Raw genomic sequence first — 10,110 nt, 5'->3', positions numbered from 1 at the left:
GCGGCGGGCGGCGGCGGAGCACTCTAGACCGCGCCCCCTCTGGCGCGGCCGGGAGCGGCGCGCACGCGCAGGGGCGGCGGGCCGGCGTCGGGGCACGAGGGCGGGGGGCGGGGCCTGCGTCGCGCCGCGGGCACGTCGCCGCGCGTCCTCGGTATTTAATGTGTCTGTGTTCCCCCGGCCCGGCCGAGCACGTGGGGGAGCGGCCTGAGCGCTGCGCTGAGGGGCCGCGCGGTAGAGGCGGGGGCCGGGGGGCCGGGGGGCGGCGGCGGCGGCGCGAGGACTCTGCACCCTGACGGGGGCCGAGGAGCGGTGAGTGGGGGCCGCCGGTGGAACGGGGAGCACCTGCGGGGGCCCCGGGGGCGGCGCCGTCGGGGCGGCGCTCAGGCGCCCGGGCCGTCGCCGCCTGTCAGGCAGGCCCTCTCCCTCCCGCCGCCCGCGCGCCCCGCCGGGCCCCTCCTGACGCGCCCCTGGTGACCGCCGCGGCAGCCTCGCGGGCCCCCCGCGCGCGTCCCCGTCCCCGGGGGGCGGGGGCGGGAATCGCGGGCACGGCGCTCCGTACGCCTCTCCGCGGCTTAACTTTCCGCGAGCTGCGGCTCACACCCTCCCGGGGCGCGGACGCCGGTGCGTCCCACCCAAGGTCGCCCGGCCTCGCGCGCGTTTCCCTTTCAAAGGTCGCGTGCGCCCGGCCTGCGCCGGGAGAGGCGGCGGCGGCGGGCAGGGCCAGGTGCTCACAAGGGCGCGGGAGTGTCCGAAGGCCCGCGGGCGCCCTTCCCCCGCCTCCTTCGGGGTTGGAGCTGAGCTGGTCACTTCAGAGAGCTCCCCCAACTTCTGGGCTCCCCCGTCGTGCCCCGGGTTTCGCCGCACCGAGGCCCGGCGGCGGCACACCCAAGCGGGCAGCCCAGCCTCTGGGAGCGGCACGCGGCGAACTCAGGGCACGGGGTCTCGGTCTGCGGGACCGCGAGGCTGAACTCGGAGATCGGCTGTGCTTGGAACCCTGTTACGGGAGCAGGAAGGTTTAGGGTCCCGGTCTCGAAGGCTTGGTGTCTCTCTCGAGGACAAGCTCTCCCAGCCCTTTTCCAGGGTGTCCGGGGAGGCGGAGGCGTGCCGTCCCGGGCGCCCGCTGACCTCGCGCCCCAGGGCGCCCGCGCCCCGCTCGGCCTGGCGGGAGCACGCTGGTTTCGGGGTCACAGGTCCCAGTGTGCGTGGGCGGGCTTTGGTCTGGATGCCTCGGGGGCGAGCTTTCCCCAGCTCTCCTGTTTTGTGCCACCTCGGGTACGTTCGCTCCTATTTCCCACCCGCGGAGGAGGCCCAGAGAAGGACAGGAGCTGTTGGTGGCAGGTGGTGCCCAGTCGACTGGCTGGGAAGACCGCGCGTTTCGCGGTCCCCCTTTCTCGCGGAGATGACGAGGTTGGCGGGCGCCTTCTTGCCCCCTCGTCCTCCGCTAACACCAGCCCGGTGTACATAACTCCAGGTGTCAGAGGAGGCCTCTCAAGCCGTGTCGGGTGTATGGGCAGAGCCCTGAGGTTGAACTAGCTGTCTTTCCCCTGGGGAAGTACAGGCTGTCTGGTGTTTAAATGTATCTCCTGTAGGTGAATCTGGGTTGCTGGACACTCGGTACAGTCATATCTGTTGGTTGGTTTGCTGTCCAATACCCCCACCTCCTTTGTCGAAATTATTGATCAAGAAACCCCATTCACAGAAAGCTGTCAATTCTGGGAACTAGTAACCTTACCTTGCTGCCATATTCTTGAAACTAAGTCCTTCCCAGATAATTTTCTTTTAAATTCTAATTAGAAGTTTGAGCTCTTAGCACTGCCCATCCCCTTTGCTCTTAAAGGTACAGAGCATCTTTGAAGTGAAGAGAGGGGAGCATGACGTGCCCGTCTGTCAAATTCCTCTATTCTTGAAGTTCAAGGGATTCACCTGCTGATGATTTAAGACATTCTTAGCACTGGAGACAAGTGAAGTAGTCTTGGGGGAGTTTTTTTTGACTTGTGTTGAACCTTTCCTCTTTAACTTTTCAACTTCCTTTATGGGTTCTGGGTAGTAATTCCTGGGTGTGTGTTTAGTTGAAGAAAGGCCTTGGGCTATAGTAGGTTCTCTGGATCCTACAGGTATGCAAATCTTTGAAGCCTTGGTGCCTATCTGAATTAAATAGGCTCTGTTGTCACACGAATTGTCAGGTTGATGGCCCCCTGAAGTCGCAGATAACTGATCCCCTCCCAGCCTGTGAGTGAGACTGGTCTACCGTCTAGCTCTTTGTTTGACTATCTGTTTCTAGGAAGTACTTGGCCACTGCACGGTGTCAGTGAGGATGTCTGTTGAAAGTGGCTGCTCAGGTGCCAAGGAGATATATCTCCAGTATAAGGTTGCTCAGCATCAATATTTTAAAGTAATTTATTCTACCTAGTAATGCAAATTATTCTTGGGCGTTGAACCCAGGCCAGGTCAAAATCATCATTTGTGGGTGTAGGCTAGTTTTAAGCTTTTCAGTCTTCTTTCATCCTCAAAACAAATTGAGATAATATTTGTGGGGCGCGGCACTGTGCCTGGCACACGTTGGGTACTCACACATTATTTTTTTTTCCCTCCTTCTAATGAGTCTCTGGGACTGACTTTGTTTCTCTTGAATCTGTTAAGTGACTTGAATATTAATAAAAGGTCTCTATTCCCCAACCTCTCACCTGGAAACTTGGTTGGAAGGAGGAAAAATTGGCTTCCTACACATTGCCAGCCAGCCTCCTGGCTCAAGCCACGTGCCTGGTGAGCTGGTGCTTTCCAGCCCATTCTCCCCAAGTGCTTCCTTCCTAATCTTCCCTGTGAGTCTTGAATGAGGGGTCTTCTCTGCAGTGTGGACTGTTGTGCTCTGGTGGGGAAGTTTGGGTGTGAGTTAATGCCTTCACCCTGCTATCTAGGGAGTTTATCTCCTCTGGGGAGGAGGTTGGTCCTTATGGGCCTCTTAGCCCCTTGAAATCGTCTCATACTATTTGAGTTGCTAATCTGTGTGGGATATATTTTAATCCCAGACCTTCATTCCTAGGGCACGTCTTTTCATCGACATCCCTTTCTGGTGAAACGCCTCACACAGATTTCACCTGTGATTATTAACATCAAGTACCGATTGTGTGTGGCACTCTCACTGAGCCAACCTGCTGGCCCTCGTGCCTAATTTTAAACTTGGGCAGTGCAGAGCAAGCACAGTGCTTTGGGTAGGGCAGAGGGGCTGGAGAAGCCACTTGTGGAGACAGAAGCTAAGATTTAGGGGACGCCTTTTCCTTGATAGTTACTCTGCGAGGTGAGTTACAAGCAGGTGCCTCCCTAATCCTTTAATCCTCACACTTCTGAGTACAGTTGAGAAGGGTGAAGCTGGAGGTCTTTCGGGATTGTTTCAGTGGCAAATAAAAATACAAATTGAAGGATAGAGAAACTGACTAAATTTGGGTTTGGACTTACACTCGGTCCTCTGGAGGGCTTTTGTGAGAACAACAAGGAGTCGTCAAGTCCATGGGGTTTTCACCTTTTCTGTCTGTTGCTGCCTAAGCAGATTCTTGGAGTAAAAACAGTGTGTGTTACCGTTCAGCATTCTGAGGACTGCTTTTAGTCTTAAGGACCTTTCAAGATGTCCTTTTCCTCTCCTATATGGTTCTGCTAAGTGGTCTTTGTTCTGTTCAATTCTTGCCATCTGAATGTTGCTACAGCTCAGTTTGATAAGTTTGCAGAAGTTGATACTAAACTTGCTGTCCCCATCTGGCAGTACAGGCTGGCTGCCTCCGCTTAGCTGGTCCTCACTGAGGCCCATGCACTTAGGAACAGAGCAGGGCCCCAGGAAAGTTCTGGAAGTAAAGCTGAGCAGTGCTGAGGGCTTGTTTCATCCCTGAGGGTTTAGCTAACAGGAGTCTTGATTGGGGGTGGCAGGGTGGGGTGGAGGTTGAGGTCTCTACAGCTTTCAAGGCTGAAACCTGGCTGGAGTTCCGGGCAGGTCTCTGTTTCTGCAGCTACGGAAATAAAGTTAGCATAAAATGCATTCAGTTCCTGCTTCTGGGAGCCCTGGAGCTGTAAAGTCTGCCCTTTACAGCTGCTGGGAGGTGGAGTTGCCTGCAGGGTGGGGTATGTTTGGGCCAGGGATGCCAGGATAGTAGAAGCCAAAGACAAAAAAAAATGTCAATCCACTGTTTTAAGTGCATTTGAAGTTCACTTAGCTCTCAGGTGCTACTGTATTAAATGTTTTTATCTTTCACTATATCTTTATTTTCCTGAATCCATCCTTAGGGCTGAGGATGTAGAGCTGCCTTGTCCTATAGATAGCTACTAGTTACGGGTGGCTAGTTAAATTTAAGCTTCTTAAAGCATTAAGGAAAATTTAAGAATTGGCTCCTTGGTGACATCAGCCACATTTCCCACACTCGCATAGTTTCATGTGGCCCAGGGCTGCGGTACCGGACAGTGCAGATCAGGAACGTTTTCATCATCACAGAAAGCTCTGTTGGACAGCACTGGTCTTAGTTCTTTGCCCAACTCTAAAAGCTTCATTGTCTCGCTTTGTAAAGCATCACATGTTTGGCCTTAGTCTTCTATATTCCGCAAACCCAACATCTTTGGTGACAAGTTATTTATCAACTCTCTCCGTGGCATGTTCAGAAGCAGGTTCTGGTCTGCCAGTTTGGAGGGCAGTAATCAATTATGAGACAGTTCGAGAGAGGTGCGTAGCAAGGGGTCTGGGGATGGGAGTGAGAAGTGAAGGGTGGGACGCTAGGCCTTTGAAAAGCCATCTTGGCTTGAGAGATGGTTCATCATCATAAAGGTCCTCGCTGCTTCTCCAAGGCCTGTGTCATTGGCCTTGGCCATCCTGTCAGCAGGACTGCTATTTGGTCCTTCAGTCGCCTGGTGGCTTTTGCGGGGTCCCAGCGTGGGCCTTTCTAAGCCAGGTGGCGCGCACCTTACAGACGAATGTCATTTTCATTCTGTCCCTGCAGCCGTCTCAGCGGTGGGAAGCCTGTCTTTACCGAAGGCTTTGGGAGAGTTGGTTCCCAGTGGGGATCCCCAGGTCTGGGTGTGGGTCTGGCTCTGGGGAGTGGGCTTTGTTTCCATGTGCCTCTCATCTAGTCCTGGGTGTGCTTACTTTGAACCCTGCTAGACTGGCCTTTGGCATATAATATGAACTCTTTTCTTGGAGCCTGACAGTAGACGATTTATAAGGCATTTATTGAGCATCTACTGTATACCTGATAACTTAGAAGGGTTTTTGCACATTATTCCCTTTTTATTCTCTCTCATCCCTATGAGGTCAAGAATTTCTAGTTTTGTGTATGTGGAAGCCAAGGCCCTGCGAAAAGGAAGCTGATTCCAGGACACGGGGCTGGGCTGGGTCGGGCCCTTTGAGGCTCTTTCTTATTAACTGCCCTGTTGTTACCCTTCCATCCTCATCCAGAAAGTGAAACCAGGCTTTTAAAATGTAAATTTATTTATCCCACAAACTGAGTCAGACTGTTAGATCATTCCAGCCTCATTCAGCCCTAGGAGCGAGGTATTTGTATCTCATTTCTTTCAATGTTATTTTATGGGAAATGGGAGTTAAGGATCTTTAATGCCCTTATATTTCCAGTGTTTTTTATCATCAGAATTATGCAACCGTCCAGTGCCTTCAAGCTGCACAATAATGGCAGTGACTAAGAGGAGACAGCCTTATAAACGAGGTAGCCCTGCCTTAGGGCCTGGAAAACTGCTCTGAAGACTCTATGGCTTAGTTCAGTCACCTGGCTGAAAAGGCCGTCGTGAAGCCACTCAGTCCTTGGCTAATAATAGTGTGGCCTGTCAGACCTCGCACAGGGTCACGGGATGGTCCCCTGGCCCTCAGCGGGCTGCAGCCCAGAGCAGCTTGGTCTGTTGGAGGAGGCCGCCCAGCCCTCTGCCCCAGGCCGCCCCCATCACTTCCCTCCAGCCTTGGCTTGGAGGACAGGATTCCACCCCCATCCCCCACCCTGTGGGTTTCCACCCCACTCACCTCCCCCTTCCTGTCTCTCCAAAGAGAAAGGAGTGGCTTGCCCAGAGCTGCATGGGCTGGGCCTGAGCATAGCCTCCTCGCTTTGTCCTTTGGCTTTGGTGCCGCCGCCCGGCCAGGCATGTGCTGTCGTGCTATTTTTAGCAGGCGGTTCCTTTAGGAGGGCCAAGTGCATGCGGCTTCAGTGTGTGGGGCAGGTCCTAGCGCCAAAGCTGCCGCCGCTTAATCAAGGAAGAAGGAGGAGAAAGCCCCCTAGAGACCGTGGGGGGGCTGTGGCTGTGGGGGTGGCCACTCCTGAGGTCCCCGGGGCTGCCACTTCTATCGGGACCTGTGGCAGGGACCCAGCCCTGTCTCCTGGGCAGGCAGACATGTGACTGAGGCAGCCCTCTGAGCGGACGCTTGTAGGTCAGTACTGCCATCCTGGGGAAGGACGACCCAGTGGCTGGGTTCTGTTTCCATGGGAAGTCACCCAGCCTGAGGACCGGCCACTAAAGAACTGCAGCCTGGAAGCTGGCATCCTCTGGCTTAAGCCAAAAGAAAACCACGAGAGAAGGGAAACTCATGCCGTTCACGGGGAGTTCTTCCTGGGGAGTCACTGAGGCCCAAAAGAGACGAAAAAGGGGGCTGACGAATACGTTTTGTCCCTCATTGCCCTCCTTCCTCACCCTGCTCCTTTTCTTTCCTCTGACTCGGAGCTGCCGGCTCCAGCCCGTCTCCCTGTTTCTGATTAAGGAAGCTTCGAGCCATATAAGGTCCTCTGTTGCCTATGGTTTATGTTGGCTGGAGAGCAAGATTGTTTCCGCAAAGTCTAATTGAAAGAAGTGGCAAGGGCTTCTGTGGGGCTGCGTGTATGTGTGTGTCTGTCTGTCCGTCGCTGCCCTCTGTCCCCACCCCCCCTGTGCAGAGGGGGTCTGGGCCCCCTTATTCTGACAGATTCGTTTGAAGGTGTGAAGGGCTGAGGGTAAGAGCTTAGCTCCAGTTCCCCAAGGGCAAAGAGGGGTGTGCCCCCGGGGCTTCCTGGCAGATGAATTTGCTGAGGGAACCTCTTGTCACACCCTGCGCGTCCCTGCTGTGCTACCAGCCGCAGAGGCGCTCTGTCCTGGAATGGATTCTGCAGTCGGCTTCTGTTTATTAAGAACCTGCAGTCCCGTGGCTCTTGGGGCGCCCTCTCTGGAGGGAGTTGGGTGAGCCTGTCCCCCCAAGTGCTTAGCCTGTAGCTCGGCGTCTGCCCAGCGGCGCCAGGAACAGCTCCTCGGGCAGGGGCCCGCAGTCCTGCCCTGCCCTCTGCTTCGGGCTGGCCCTTGAGTCAGCCAGGCTTGTGACTGCCTCAGGACTCGGCCTGGCTCCTCCCCACTGGAACTTCTCCCCCTCCTTCCTCGTCCTCTCAGGTCTTGGCAGAGCTGTTCCTTGCTGTTCACGCTGCTGCCACTTGTGCAGAGACCTTCTCTGACCATGCTGTCTAGAGCTAAAGCTCCCCTTCTCCGGGCCAGGCTTTATCCGGCTTTCCTCAGCCCGGGCTCCTCGTTTAAACTACTCAACACTTTTCTCAGCTCTCCTAGCTAGTACCGTTCAGGATGCAGTTCAGTTCAGTCACTCAGTCGTGTCCGACTCTTGGCGACCCCGTGGACTGCAGCATGCCAGGCCTCCCTGTCCATCACCAACTCCCTGAGTCCACCCAAACCCATGTCCATTGAGTCGGTGATGCCATCCAACCATCTCATCCTCTGTCGTCCCCTTCTCCTCCTGCCCTCAATCTTTCTCAGCGTCAGGGTCTTTTCAAATGAGTCAGCTCTTCGCATCAGATGGCCAAAGTATTGCAGTTTCAGCTTCAGCATCAGTTGTTGCAATGAATGTTCAGACTGATTTCCTTTAAGATGGACTGGTTGGATCTCCTTGCAGTCCAAGGGACTCTCAAGAGTCTTCTCCAACACCACAGTTCAAAGGCATCAATTCTTCAGCACTCAGTTTTCTTCACGGTCCAACTCTCACATCCATATGTGACCACTGGAAAAACCATAGCCTTGACTAGATGGACCTTTGTTGGCAAAGTGATGTCTGCTTTTTAATATGCTGTCTAGGTTGGTCATAACTTTCCTTCTAGGGAGTAAGCATCTTTTAATTTCGTGGCTGCAGTCACCATCTGCAGTGATTTTGGAGCCAAAAAAAAAAACAAAGTCAGTCCCTGGTGTTCCATCTAAACCCATGAAGTGATGGGACCGGATGCCAGGATCTTCATTTTCTGAATGTTGAGCTTTAAGCCAACGTGTTCACTCTCCTCTTTCAGTTTCATCAAGAGGCTCTTTAGTTCTTCACTTTCTGCCATAAGGGTGGTGTCATCTGCCTATCTGAGGTTATTGATGTTTCTCCCGGCAATCCTGATTCCCGCTTGTGCTTCTTCCAGCCCAGTGTTTCTCATGATGTGCTCTGCACAGAAGTCTCATAAGCAGGGTGATAAGGATGCGCAGGGCTGTGGCTGATCCATTGCACGGGGGATGCCCAGGCCTCGGCGCTCTGAACTTGTTGAGAGGCTGTGGGTTTCTTACACGCGTTCCCACATCTCTGCAGTGTTATCTTGTTACTTGAAATGTGACTCCCTACCCCTCCCTCCATCTTTGCTTCCTGAGGGCTCCCCCATCTGCAGTGGAACCTGGCTCCCTGTGGGTATTTAGTTTTTATTAAACTGCTGGCTCTGAGGGGTTCTGCTGCTTGAGGCTAGCTTGCCCTCAGTAAGCATGTTCTCTTTCTGATTGTTGCTGTGTGTCAGGGGGCAGTTGGGGATTTCTTGAAGCACGATTGCTATCAGTTAGTATTTGTTTTTTTTTTTTAATTTATTTATTTATTTTTAATTTTTACTTTACAATTCTGTATTGGTTTTGGCATAGATTGACATGAATCCACCACAGGTGTACATGCGTTCCCAAACATGAACCCCCCTCCCACCCCCCTCCCCACAACATCTCTCTGGGTCATCCCCGCGTGTCAGCCCCAAGCGTGCCATATCCTGCATCGGACATAGACTGGCATTTCGATTCTTACATGATATTATACATGTTTCAATGCCATTCTCCCAAATCATCACACCCTCTCCCTCTCCCTCTGAGTCCAAAAGTCCGCTATACACATCTGTGTCTTTTTTGCTGTCCTGCATACAGGGTCATCGTTGCCACCTTCCTAAATTCCATATATATGTGTTAGTACACTGTATTGGTGTTTTTCTTTCTGGCTCGCTTCACTCTGTATAATCGGCTCCAGTTTCATCCATCTCATCAGAACTGATTCAAATGTGTTCTTTTTAATGGCTGAGTAACACTCCATTGTGTATATGTACCACAGCTTTCTTATCCATTCATCTGCTGATGGACATCTAGGTTGTTTCCATGTCCTGGCTATTATAAACAGTGCTGCAATGAACATTGGGGTACATGTGTCTCTTTCAATTCTGGTTTCCTCTGTGTGTATGCCCAACAGTGGGATTGCTGGGTCATAAGGCATTTCTATTTGCAATTTTTTAAGGAATCTCCACACTGTTCTTCATAGTGGCTGTACTAGTTTGCATTCCCACCAACAGTGTAGGAGGGTTCCCTTCTCTCCACATCCTCTCCAGCATTTATTGCTTGCAGATTTTTGGATCGCAGACATTCTATCAGTTAGTATTTGAAAATAAAGTAGTATAAGTTTGTACATAGATGGATTAGCGCTAATACATATTAATCACATAGGTAAAAGTTGTATGGTAATAGAACATCCATTGTAATTAATACTTAGGAATGTATTAATTTTTTATCGTAGGGTTACTTGCAGAAAGATTTGACTTGACTCTGCTAAGGTTTGAAAGAACAGCGCTTTGCCCAGAGTGCTTGCCCACCTGTCCTGATCCCTTCTGGAGGGGGCTGGCCTCCCTCCCGAGTACTTCTGCATAGCAGTCTCTGGCTCTCCTGGGAGTCGGGTCCTGTTCACGGCCCTGTAGGCTCTGTCCTCGGGTTCTGCGACCATGGGTAAGGAGGGCCGGCTCTGTTTCTAAGCAGTGTGCTGCTTGCTTTTTTCCCTTCCTTCCTTTTAAAAAGTGTTGTCTGTTCGTGTCTCTGCTCTGGGAGGTGCGGACGTGGCCCGTC

The 10,110-nt window shown here is 52.9% G+C and overlaps 1 protein-coding gene across 1 annotated transcript in view; it reads left to right on the top strand.

Annotated features, from left to right (window-relative positions):
- The first annotated feature begins 180 nt into the window (after positions 1-180).
- AKAP1 (A-kinase anchoring protein 1) overlaps positions 181-10,110 on the top strand; it is a 32,129-nt gene continuing 22,199 nt past the window's right edge. Inside the window, exon 1 of the mRNA XM_040244275.1 lies at positions 181-309. The gene's annotated coding sequence lies outside the window, so the exon portion shown is untranslated. The remainder of the gene's footprint in view (positions 310-10,110) is intronic.

Source organism: Oryx dammah, unplaced genomic scaffold (genome assembly GCF_014754425.2).
Source record: "Oryx dammah isolate SB20612 unplaced genomic scaffold, SCBI_Odam_1.1 HiC_scaffold_8, whole genome shotgun sequence".
Classification (NCBI taxonomy): Eukaryota; Metazoa; Chordata; class Mammalia; order Artiodactyla; family Bovidae; genus Oryx; species Oryx dammah.
This window is presented reverse-complemented; position numbering and strand designations above follow the sequence as displayed.